Raw genomic sequence first — 13007 nt, 5'->3', positions numbered from 1 at the left:
CAAATTTTATTTGTGTTAAAATCTGAAGATTATGGATTATGTGGCAAATGCGGCAAATCTATAATTATGCAGAAATCGTAGCACAATCGCATAATTCCAGTGGCCCTGATCAGGACACAGCCACAGGTTGATAACAAGTGGGCTAGTGGAAAATACAATTGCGTGGCAGCAGCATTATTCACCAAACTATGACTCTGTCATGCTTGCATATAATCCGTCTTCTGTAGCACACTTTGCAACTTCTAGCAAAAAGACTATATTTCTGGGTTAAATGGAGCAAATGTTAATAAAATCGCACCTTGGGGGAGGGGGGGGGGGAGGCACCACCACACCTGGCATTTTCAAAACTAAACTGCTTCCCTTTCAGCTGTTGACTGCTGTGTGCAGGCACATATAGGATGAAGAGATTATATTTTGCCCAGAGAGTGAAAACATCCACAAATGATTGTGTAATGTATTTTATTACAGTGGTGTTTGTATAGCGCTTCCTTACGCCTCACAAGGTTCAAAGCGCAACTGGTGGATTACAAGGGATTCTATCTGTTCCGCAAGGATGTTTTCTTAAAGGTAAGAGATGGCTGAAAAGTGAAAACACAGTAAACCCACAACTAAAGGCACTTTAAGTCATCCCCGGGACACACTGAACAAACGTGGCACGGCTTTTATTCCACAAAGTGCACACGTGTAAGTTTCTTTTCCGCAAAGTGAACACTACGGACCTATTTACAATGCCGGTCGGAAAGCCTCCAACCACTAGTCAGAGGCTTTCCGACCGACATTGTAGGTTTGAACTCTAACCGCGGTATTACAATGACGGCGGTTGGAGTCTAAACCGGCCGGGAGATCCGACTCAGTTCCGACTGGCTCAAGGAGCCCATCGGCCAATCAGAAAGGCCTCAAAATCCTTTAAAGACAGCGTTTCCGCCGTCAGGATTATGATGGCACTTTCCAACAGCAAGTCCATGTCTGCCTTTCCGACATGGAACTGCTATCGGAAAGTGCCTTTGGGGGCCCCTAGCTGGGCCCATTCCCTCCTGGCCCTCCGCTTGTGGCCCTGGGCGGCACCTATGGTCCTCCATGGTGGAGGGAAGTTTCATAACGTACATTTTTCAATGGTAGCTTGTGCTGCGGGCTGTTTCGGCCCACGGCACACGCTGCCATTGAAAAAAGGAAATATGCGACCGCACCATGTTTGATCGCATCCTAATTGCGGTGTCAGAAGAACCGCCAACCTGAGGTCAGTCGGTTGCACATGCACGGCAATGTCAGTCGCAGGCAACTCCGACCGACATCGTAATGAGGCCCGAGTGTTTTACCCCGCCTCTTAATGTAGAAAGTGGAAAGGACGCTGGTAATACAATGATTCGGCGCTTCCAAGAAGGACAAACTCACGAGTTCTTGGTGAAGTATATGTTGAAGCGATCAGCTGAAGGTTTACAGTTCTCTTTCTTAGGAAACCCTTGTATTTCAGTAATGCCATCGCACTTTTTGTATCATGTGTGTTAAAATTCTAAAACAGACCGCTAATAATGCAACAAAATGCACCGCGTCATTTGCACCCTGTCACTTAATTTGCTTTTCCTTTTCATAAAATATGCCTTTCGCTGCTGCCTCATGTAACACTCTAGTTACATAAATTTGGCCATCACTACCACATAATTCCTGTGGGAGTCAGTAAAGAATTTCGCAGACAGCCTTATTTGGATGGTTCAACCAGAATTTCAGAACCATTTTTTGTCAAAAAAAGACGAGCAAAAAAACGCCATTTTTGCTGCTCAGGATATTTTAAATGGTCCCTTTAGTCAAATTTATTCCACCCAAGCCCCTCGTCCTGTGTTTTCCCACCCAAGCCCCTCGTCCTGTGCTTCTCGTCTCCGAGGCACCAGGAGCACACGCAGCGCTCGGTCTGATGTGTAATCCGGGAAAGCACATTTATTTCTAGTCCATTCTGGCCTGTCACCTGGTGCCAGCCTGCAGGAACTCGTGGAATACAACAGGAAGATGCCACTCTCCAGACCTGGAGCAGCGTCTGAACTTTTAAATGAAGCAGGCATCTGGTCGGCTTTGACTTCCAGAGGTGGCCAGCAGGGAAGGGTACACACAGGCCTCCTTGGGCCAGCATTTCATGGACTGTCTGGACACACAGATGTCGTGGACACCAAAACCTCTCAGTAGAAGCGGAACCTCTGGGGGCGTGGACACCAAGACCTCTCAGTAGAAGTGGAACCTCTGGGGCCTGGACAGCAAGACCTTCCAGTAGAAGCGGAACCTCTGGGGGCATAGACACCTAGATCGCTCAGTAGAAGGGGAACCTCTGGGGGCGTGAACAGCAAGACCTCTCAGTAGAAGTGGAACGTCTGTGGGCGGGAACAATAAGATGGCTCAGTAGAAGTAGAACCTCCGGGGCATGGACACTAAGATGGCTCAATAGAAGCAGATCCTACGGTGGCATGGACACTAAGACCTTTCAGACATAGCTGAACCTCTGGGGTGTGGACAGCAAGACCTCTCAGTAGATGCGGAACCTCTCGGACGTGGACAGCAAGACCTCTCAGCAGAAGCAGGACCTCTGGGGGCATGGACACCAAGACCTCTCAGAAGATGCGGAACCTTTGGGGGCATGGACACTGAGACCTCTCAGTAGAAGTGGAATCTCTATGGTGTGAACACCAAAACCTCTCAGCAGAAACAGGACCTCTCGGGCGTGAACACCAAGACCTCTCAGCAGAAGCAGGACCTCTGGGGGCGTGGACACCAAGACCTCTCAGTAGAAGTGGAATCTCTATGGCATGGACACCGAGTCCTCTCAGTAGATATGGAACCTTTGGGGGGTGTGGACACTGAGACCTCTCAGTAGAAGCAAGACCTCTCGGGCATGAAAACCAAGACCTCTCAGCAGAAGCAGGACCTCTGGGGGCATGGACACAAGACATCTCAGCAGAAGCAGGACCTCTGGGGGCGTGGACACCAAGATCTCTCAGCAGAAGTGGGACCTCTGGGGGCGTGGACAGCAAGACCTCTCAGCAGATGCGAAACCTCTGGGGGTGTGGACACTGAGACCTCTCAGTAGAAGCGGAATCTCTGGGGGCGTGGACACCAAGACCTCTCAGTAGATGCGGAACCTCTGGCGGCGTGGACAGTAAGACCTCGCAGCAGAAACAACCTCTGAGGGCTTGGACGGGAAGACCTCTCAGTAGCTCAACCAGCAACACCCCTAGGCTTGAGTTATAGAACCAGCGACACTCTTAGGATTGGGTAATAGAACCAGCGACACCCCTAGGCCTGAGCTATAATATCAGCTGCACCCCTAGGCCATAGAGCCAGCTACACTCCTAGGCCTGAGCTATAATATCAGCTGCACCCCTAGGCTTGGGTTATAGAGCCAACTACACTCTTAGACCTGGCTAGCAGAACAGCTACACGCCTGGGCTTGGGTTACAGAACAAGCTATGCCCCTAGGCTTGGGTTAAACAGTCAGCTTCATCCCTATGCTTGGGTTACAGAACCAGCTACACCTCTGGGCTTGGGTTAAAAACCAGCAACACCCCTAGGCCTGGGCTATAGAACCAGCTGCACCCTTGGGATTGGGTTATAGATCCAGCTACACCCCTAGGATTGGGTTATAGATCCAGCTACACCCATAGGTTTGGGTTATAAAATCAGATACACCCCTAGGATTGGGTTATAGATCCAGCTACACCCCTAGGATTGGGTTATAAAATCAGATACACCCCTAGGATTGGGTTATAGATCCAGCTACACAGAACCAGTTACACCCCTAGGATTGGGTTATAGATCCAGCTACACCCCTAGGATTGGGTTATAGATCCAGCTACACAGAACCAGTTACACCCCTAGGATTGGGTTATAGATCCAGCTACACCCCTAGGATTGGGTTAGAGAACCGGCTACACCCCTAGGCTTGGGTTATAGAATCAGCTACACACCTAGTATTGGGTTATAGAATCAGCTACACCTTTAAGATTGGGTTATAGAACCAGCTACACCCATAGGTTTGGGTTAGAGAACCAGTTACACCCCTGGGCTTTGGTTATAGAACCAGCTAACCTCTGTGCTTAGGGAATAGCACTAGCTACATCTCTAGGCTTGGGTAATAGAACCATCTATTCCCCTAGGATTGGTTCATATATTCAGCTACACCCCTATGTTTGGGTTATAGAACCATCTACACCTTTAGGATTGGGTTATAGAACCAGCTACACCCCTATGATTGGGTTATAGAATCAGATGCGCCTTTAGGATTGGGTTACAGAACCAGCTACACCTTTATGATTGGGTTATAGAACCAGCTTCACCTTTAGGATTGGGTTATAGAACCAGCGGCACCCCTAGGGTCGGGTTACAGAACCAGGTACACCTCTGTGCTTGGGTTACAAAACCAGCGGCACCCCTAGGCTTCCTAATGGATAGGAATCTAACCCTAGATGCTTCCATTAAGAACCTGTTCAAAAGTACCTTTTTCCAGCTCAAACATTTTTAAAACTGCATACCCTTTCTACCAACTGAGGACCTCCGAGCAGTGATGCAACCATGTGTACTTTTGCACCTGGACTACAGCGATGCGATGCAAACTGCACCAGAAAACAGCCCAATTCCTTTAAAGGCTGTTCCCGATTAAAAAGCATGATCTCGAACTCTCATGAACATAACTAGATCACAACAGTCATTCGCACCCTTAGACAGCTTTCGATCAAGGTGACAGACGACTAGGAAGCAGGGGTCTAACCTACAAGATCTTACACCGAAAGCCCCATAAGATCTCTCTCAAATATTGACCATCTGCAGGAGCTTCCACATTGTTGGAATCTAAGGAAATTCCTGTCTACAGACCAAATACCTAATATCAACCGGAGAGGGAGGGAAGATAATTCAAGGAGCACTCCTGGTCCCCCAGCTAAGGTGATGTAAACAACAAAAGAGTGTGCCTTCTCGTGAGAAGAGCAGGCTTGGAGAATCTCATTAGATTCTTTAGAAAGCCCTCACTCACTAACCTAGTTGGTGACCTGCTTCATCATAGGGCCCCACCAGGAGAGGCCGAGTGCCTCCCCTGTGTGCTTCAACGCCAGAATTACTGCGGAGCAGGTTTTTTTGATTGGGTGACAAGTGAAAATGATAGGGATAGTGTGGTGGTTAAAGATGTCAAGATTGTGTCCAAAAATGATTTATTAGTTGGCCAATCAGACACACTTAAAAACAGAATGTGGGATGAAAAACTGAATAAATTGTTCAGCTATATCCCATTGTGTAGGGTCGACATGTTTCAGTCTGAATGATGCTATTTGCCAGGCATTCTTCAGGACCAACAGAGGTGTACCTCGGCGGTATGGGCGCGCTAAGGCCCGCCCTAACCAGAGGACGTGAATGTGAAAAATTGAAAAATAAAATTTAAAATTGCAATCCTATTATTCAGGGGTTGCTCTGTTTAGAGAAACCAAATTGCACCTGTAACAGAAAAGAGAACAATGACAAATTCACAGAGAGAAGACAATTATTACTCATGTCGCGCCGTTGCGGTCACAGAGTTCTCATGCTCTGGTGCTCTTCTCAGTGCACTTACAATGTAGCTCAAAGAGCAGAAGTGGACTATGGTGAGTAGTATAGTGCACTTAAGTTCACAGTTAACGATCTTGCCAGCTTAAATTGTGGAGGTACCTCAAGTATAGCGCTATTTCACCTGCACGCCTACTAGGGCGTTTAGCGTATTAATAATTATTGTGGACAACGCTATTCGATTTATAAGGAATAAGCCGGTGTGATTTAGCAAGTGTCCTTCACACGACACACAAAAAACAAAAAGCACACAAAACATAAAATGTCTCACATGAGGTGTAATAATTTATCACTCTATGGGTCTCGGAAGGGGGGTGGTGGCAAGTTGGCACACCCTGTGCAAAAAAAAGAGGGGAAAAGAAGAAAGGAAAATCAATACTGTATCCCTGTGATGCACAGGTTACTTATCTTGTGTAGACGCGCAGTGTCCACTCACGCTGTCAATGCCAGGCACCCGCTCAGTACCTGCAGCAACCCTTGTAAACCGGACCCCGTAGATGGTTGTTCCGGTATTCCTTGTGGAGTAATAAAGGAGTGTGCAGACCCATAGGGCGCCACCCAGGCGAGGCCGTGGGTGTGTCTACGCGCGTCATAGTGTCTGTGTGCGGGACACTGCCTCCGACTTGGTCAGTCTCGGGGCGTGTATTAGATCTTCAGGAGTGCTTGGCCATTCGGTACGACTAGCAGTATTTCCTGCCCGGCGTGCAGCCAAAAAACAACTAGACCGTAGGGGTGTCAGTCTTAGTTGGAAAAACTTTGTTGATGCACGATGTAAGTCTGGCAACAATAGTTTTAGTATATGTTACACCATTAAAGGAAATTCCCAATGTGGTGGTTAATAGCGAAAAGGACGTCGACAGTTGGACGACGATCTTAATAAAAAAGAAAACGCTTAACAAGACAAGGAAGCATAAATTAATTCTTTATGCCCCTGATGGAGCAGGTAAAACAAAATGTTGTATACCTCCTCTAATTTGCATGTAATTAATTTTCTAGTCATTCTAAAAATAATTTGCATAATGTGTTTGGAGTGGACATTTTCTAAATCAACCTTTGCACCTTGATAAACACGAAATACATGTGGGACTAAATTGCTAAATTGCATGGCAGAATAATTAATTGATTAACAATGGTACGCAAACTAACCTTAGATTGTTGTGAAATAGTAAAATTGCATGATTGATGTTGCTTTGTGATTGTTTGTGCTTTAAAATCATCGAATGATAAGTATCATTGCTTTAATTGTTGCTTTAGCTAGGAAAATACTAATATATATAGGGATTAGTGTGGGTTTAAACATTAGCATCTTCATTTCTATATTTTAATTACTGTTATGTCTATTTTTGCTTAAGTTGGCATTCGGGCCTACTAGGCCGCAGTACCCAAGATGGCGTTCTCTGAAGCAGAAGCCACCATAGGAGCGCGATGATTTCTGCGCATGCGCAGATGGCTCTGGAGATCACCAAGTGACCTGAACTTCTGACATCGTGTTCCCTGTCAAGGATGGGGATTTCATCGCCAGCCAATAGATGACTATGTGGGAACAGCGCAAAGGACAATAAAGAACCCGTGTAATACGACTTTTTCACCTTGAGAAGTTACATTCACTGCTCTCGCCTGAGAAACATTTGCAATTTGTGCCTTCCTATGCCAAGTTACCATGAAGAACCAGTTTGCACTGGGGAAAAATGAAATTAACCGATGATAACCTCGAACTGTCCAATCAGAACATTTTCTCTGCCCCTAAATGTCGCCATATTTTGTATGAAGTAAGGGGAAAAAGGGTATAAAAACGGCCCCTCATCTGTCATTGGGTTAATGTCAGGTTGGTTTTGTTCCCGCTCGTTCGTGGTGTTGGTTTGCATTGGGCTTGTTGGCGTTTGGGAGAAGAGATTTGTGGTGCATCACATAGTTTGCCTGATGGTTTGATCCCTCGGTGTGGGTCAGACAGCCTGTCAGGGAGTTTGACTTGAGAATACGGATAACTCTCCGTTTGATCTGGAGCCATCGTCGTTTGCCAATTGGTAATTGATTAACTGCATTCTTCCATTCATGCTTAAATTCTAAATGTTTGATTTCTCTTTAATAAAACTAAAAATTAGAGAGATTATAAACTGTTGTTAATAAATGCAAACGTAAGAAATTTTATTAATTAGATAAACAACAATTGAAATAATAAGAATGAGGTTTGTGATTCTTTAAAGTTATGATGAGATTAAATGATTTCTAGACTTTGTGTTTTAGAAGGTTCTAATTCACCATCAACCAGTCCAACTAATTGGTCCATCGACCAAATAGTGGAGTGCCTTGATGTTAAGGTCAGGATTCTGAAGATGTATATATATATAATGTAAAGCAAATGAATCCTGATGGGTAATAAGGTACCCACATGTCCAGCGCCTTTTTCTCCTGTGTACAGATTCGAGTGAGTTTGATTGAATGACGAGTGTGTTGGTGTTATGGGCCCCACCAATGAATGAGTGTATGAATGAGCTGTTGTGAATAAGAGTCTGTGACATAAGGAGAATATGTAAATCTTGTCCTCCGCGCTGCATCACCCCCAAAAGGTGGGTAGAGGAAAAAAGCTGTCAGTACAGAAAGCAGGAATATAGGGGGTTGTTTGAAAGAAGCCATGTAGTATGGTAGCGAGACCAGTCAAGCTCACATCCCTAAGTTGGAATAAACTAGGAGGTAAGAGAAGTGGTAAACACTGCTGACAGAGAAGCAAAGTGTCAGAGGAACATAGAGATTCTGTTGGCCGGTCCTTCATTATGGGATAGGAGGCTAGAGACATGGTAGTCATATTTAGCAAAGGAACACAGTATCAGAGGAAAGAGTTACTAACGTCGTAATACTGTGCCCCAGGGAATATTGCCATTAACTCCTTGTGTATGTGTGCCCAAGCGGTAGCCCCAACTTTGTTCCTTTTCGAACAGTGTCTGTTGTATATTTTTACCTGATCTAGACTGTTCGATGATTGTCCACCTCAAATCGTTCGTTGTGTGGTTGTGTTGGAGGAAGTGTTCACTCAGTTTAGTTGTAGCCCTCCCACATCGAATGTTACTTCTGTGTTCACACAGCCTTTGTTTCACCTTACGTGTGGTCATCCCCACGTACCACAACCCGCAAAGACATGTGATCAAGTACACCACATTTGTGGAGTTGCCGTTGGTGAGGGCACGCTGTGTCCATGTTTTGCCTGGTTCAAGATTGAGGACCTTGGTGTGTGAAGTTAAATGGCAAACACTACAATTGGCGCATGAAAAATGACCCACAACCTTCGGTAGACCCCATGTATCTGTGATAGATGGGGTATTTGTGACAGGTGGGCGTGTATGCACTAAAGAATCCGTTAGGCTCCGTCCCTTTTTAAAAGAGAACAATGGTTTTTCCCATGACCTGTTACTGCTGGTTATTTTCCTCCAATGTTTATGGATTGCTCTTTTAACAATGTTGCGTGCACTACTACAAGTAGTAACACAGGTGAGGGGGGTTGCATTGGGCTCCCCGGGACTATCTTCTAGCAGTGCCTCCCTTAGTTGATTTCGTGCTCTCTTGTAGCTTTTTTTCCAGAACTTTGTCTGGGTAGCCCCCATCTTTAAGTCTCGTGGTCAGGTCGGTTGATTGTTTCCTAAAATCTTCAAGATTTAGAAATCACCACATCCAGGAAAACCACCTCCTGTTTGTTACAGGTGTGAGTGAATTTCAGAGTCACATCAAGAGTATTGATCCAAGTGAGGAAGTCGTTGAGGATGTCCTCCTGGCCTCTCCAGATTAGGAGGACATCGTCAACATACCTCTTCCAAAACCCTATGGAAGAAGAATAAGGGTTATCTGCAGATAGAATACATTTACGTTCAAAATCAGGGACGTAAAGCCCCGCCACACTGGGGGCAAAGGTGCTGCCCATCGAAGTTCCAGTTGTTTGGAGGAACAGGTTGCCTTTATGTTCCAAAAACTTTTTTTCCCCCAAAAAAATTTTGAGGGCCAAAGTGGCACACTCCACAATAACCTCCTTAGCTGTCTGATATTCCCAGCTGATGCCGTCTAAGGCCTCACCCAGGACCCTGAGGGTATCGTCCTGGGGAATACTTGTATAAAGACGCTCTATGTCGATGGTCGCAAGTATAGTAGAGTCATCATCAATTGTCATTTCCTGTAGAGGTTGTAGCAGGCTTTTATTATCCTTAAGGTACGTTGAAGTCTGGTAAATTATAGGTTTCAGGAAGTGGTCACAAAAGCGTGACAGTGGCTCGAGTAAAGACCCGATACCTGACACGATGGGCCATCCAGGTGGGGGTATTTTGTTTTTATGCGTTTTCGGTAACGTGTAAAAAAAAGAGTATCATGTTATCACCCGCTGTCAGGAACTCCGCTTCGTGTTTCGTGATATGGCCATTTTCTTCTGCCTCTCTTACCATGTTCATGATCCGTGTCTTCAATTCAGGGGAAGGGTCTGTGGTTAGAGGGGTATAGTTTTTCCCTGTCATCCAGGAGGGTTTTGCATACCCTATCGTAGTCCAATGTGTTATGGATAACTACATCCCCAACTTTAGCCACTGGTTTTATGGTAATTGCAGTATTAGCTTGAAGAACTTGAAGAGCCTGGAATTCAAGGGGACTTAGGTTTTTGAATGTAGTGGGCTCTTCGAAGGCCTCTATTTCATGTGAAACAGCCTGCTCAAAGGCTGCAATTTCTGCTGGCACTGAATATGGTGGAGGGGTAAAGGATGATTTTAACCTTAAACCGGTGTCTCCTGAATTTTCGTGTGGTTTATTAGGTTCCTTACCCTCAAAAGGCTTTCAGTTTGAGCTTCTAAAGAAGTCTGCCAACTCGCAGTGTAGCCTGAACTTATCTAGCCGGGCAGTTGGCACAAAACCAAGGCCCTTTTCCAGGACTTGTGTTTCGATGGGGGATAACGTTATGTCAGAGAGATTTGTGATTAGAGTCCCTGAGTGCCTGTGCCCGCCTGTTGGGCCTTGCTGCATGTGTGGTTTCCCACAGGGTCCTACTGCTTCCACCGGACCTGGTTTTGCCCTCTTCTCTTGCCCCTCCCTCTCCAGCCTCTCTCTAAAACAGGGGGCCAATAAGAATTTTGATAGCATTGTGGTGCATGCATGTAGGCCAGATTCCAGCCCATCATTGGAAATTGGGGCTGTTGGAAATGCATGGGAAGTATCCCGCCCCCCAGGTGTAGGGCAGGGTGGCCACATTGGTTGTGAATAGTTTTGAGTTTTGCCTATGGGTTCCCCTGGTTCCTCCCCTCTGTCTATAGTCTATTACGACGTTAGTAACTCTTTCCTCCGATACTGTGTTCCTTTGCTAAATATGACCACCATGTCTTTAGCCTTCTATCCCATAATGAAGGACTGGACAACAGAATCTCTATGTTCCTCTGACACTTTGCTTCTCTGTCAGCAGTGTTTACCACTTCTCTTACCTCCTGGTTTATTCCAACTTAGGGATGTGAGCTTGACAGGTCTCTCTACCATACTACATGGCTTCTTTTAAACAACCCCCCATATTCCTGCTTTCTGTACTGACAGATTTTTTCCTCTACCCACCTTTTGGGGGCATCAAGAATTAATTTATGCCTCCTTGTTTTGTTAACCGTTTCATTTTTATTAAGATCGCCGTCCAACTATCGACATCCTTTTCGCTATTAACCACCGCATTGGGAATTTCCTTTAGTAGTGTAACATATGCTAAAACTATTGTTGCCAGACTTACATAGTGCATCAATAAAGTTTTCCCAACTAAGACCGACACCCCTACGGTCTAGTCGTTTTTTGGCTGCACGCCGGGCAGGAAATTCTGCTCGTCACACTGATTGGCCGAGCACTCCTGAAGATCTAATACACGCCCCAAGATTGGCCCAAGTCGGATGCAGCGTCCCGCACGCAGACACTAGGGTGCGCGTAGACACGCCCACGGCCTCACCTGGGTGGTGTCCTATGGGTCTGCACACTCCTTTATTACTCCACAAGGAATACCGGAACAACCATCTACGGGGTCCGGTTTACAAGGGTTGCTGCAGGTACTGAGCGGGTGCCTGGCATTGACGGCGTGAGTGGAGCGCATCTACACAAGATAAGTAACCTGTGTGTCAGGGGGATACAGTATTGATTTCCCTTTCTTCTTTTCCCCTCTTTTTACCCACAGGGTGTGCCAACTTGCCACCACCCCCCTTCCGAGACCCATGGAGTGAGACATTATTACACCTCATGTGAGACATTTTATGTTTTGTGTGCTTTTTGTTTTTTGTGTGTCGTTTGAAGGACACTTGCTAAATCACACCGGCTTATTCCTTATAAATCGAATAGCGTTGTCCACAATAATTATTAATACGCTAAACGCCCTAGTAGGCGTGCAGGTGAAATAGCGCTACACTTGAAGTACCTCTACAATTTGAGCTGCCAAGATCGTTAACTGTGAACTTAAGTGCACTATACTACTCACCATAGTACACTTTTTCTCTTTGAGCTACGTTGTAAGTGCACTGAGAAGAGCACCAGAGCATGAGAACTCTGTGACCGCAACGGCGGGACATGAGTAATAATGGTCTTCTCTCTGTGAGTTTGTCATTGTTCTCTTTCCTGTTGCAGATGCAATTTGGTTTCTCTAAACAGAGCAACCCCTGAATAATAGGATTGCAATTTTAAATTTTAATTTTAAATTTTTCACATTCACGTCCTCTGGTTAGGGTGGGCCTTAGCGCGCCCATACCGCCGAGGTACACCTCTGTTGGTCCTGAAGAATGCCTGGCAAATAGCATAATTCAGACTGAAACATGTCGACCCTACACAATGGGATATAGCTGAACAATTTATTCAGTTTTTCATCCCACATCCCGGTTTTAAGTGTGTCATTTTTGGACACAATCTTGACATCTTTAACCACCACACTATCCCTATCACTTTCACTTGTCACCCAATCAAAAAACCTGCTCCGCAGTAATTCTGGCGTTGAAGCACACCGGGGAGGCACTCGGCCTCTCCTGGTGGGGCCCTATGATGAAGCAGGTCACCAACCAGGTTGGTGAGTGAGGGCTTTCTAAAGAATCTAGTGAGATTCTCCAAGCCAGCTCTTCTCACAAGAAGGCACACTTTTGTTGTTTACATTACAGATCAAATACTCCAAGGAGATCATGGATTCATCACAAGCTTCCTTAGGACACAAGCCTTGGTGATGGAGCTTGGTCTCTGTGTTCTTTCACTCTATGGGGTTTGAAATACCGCCCTGCAAACAACTCAATATGGTCAAGGGAAGAAGATGTGGAGGGAAGAGCAGCACCTCTACACTTCCCTGCATGTCTTCACCTTGATGACGTAAGAAGAGATGGAGGGAGGAGGAGCACATCTACACTTCCCGGCATGTCTTCACCTCGATGACGTAAGAAGAGATCTTCACCTTGATGACGTAAGAAGAGATGTAG

At 45.8% G+C, this 13007-nt stretch overlaps 1 protein-coding gene across 3 annotated transcripts in view; it reads right to left on the bottom strand.

The window, feature by feature from the left end:
* AKAP6 (A-kinase anchoring protein 6) overlaps positions 1–13007 on the bottom strand; it is a 799841-nt gene that overhangs the window by 465530 nt on the left and 321304 nt on the right. The gene's annotated exons all lie outside the window — the stretch shown is intronic.

Source organism: Triturus cristatus, chromosome 9 (genome assembly GCF_964204655.1).
Source record: "Triturus cristatus chromosome 9, aTriCri1.1, whole genome shotgun sequence".
Classification (NCBI taxonomy): domain Eukaryota; kingdom Metazoa; phylum Chordata; class Amphibia; order Caudata; family Salamandridae; genus Triturus; species Triturus cristatus.
The sequence above is the reverse complement of the archived record's forward strand: the minus strand, read 5'-3'. Positions and strand labels throughout refer to the sequence as shown.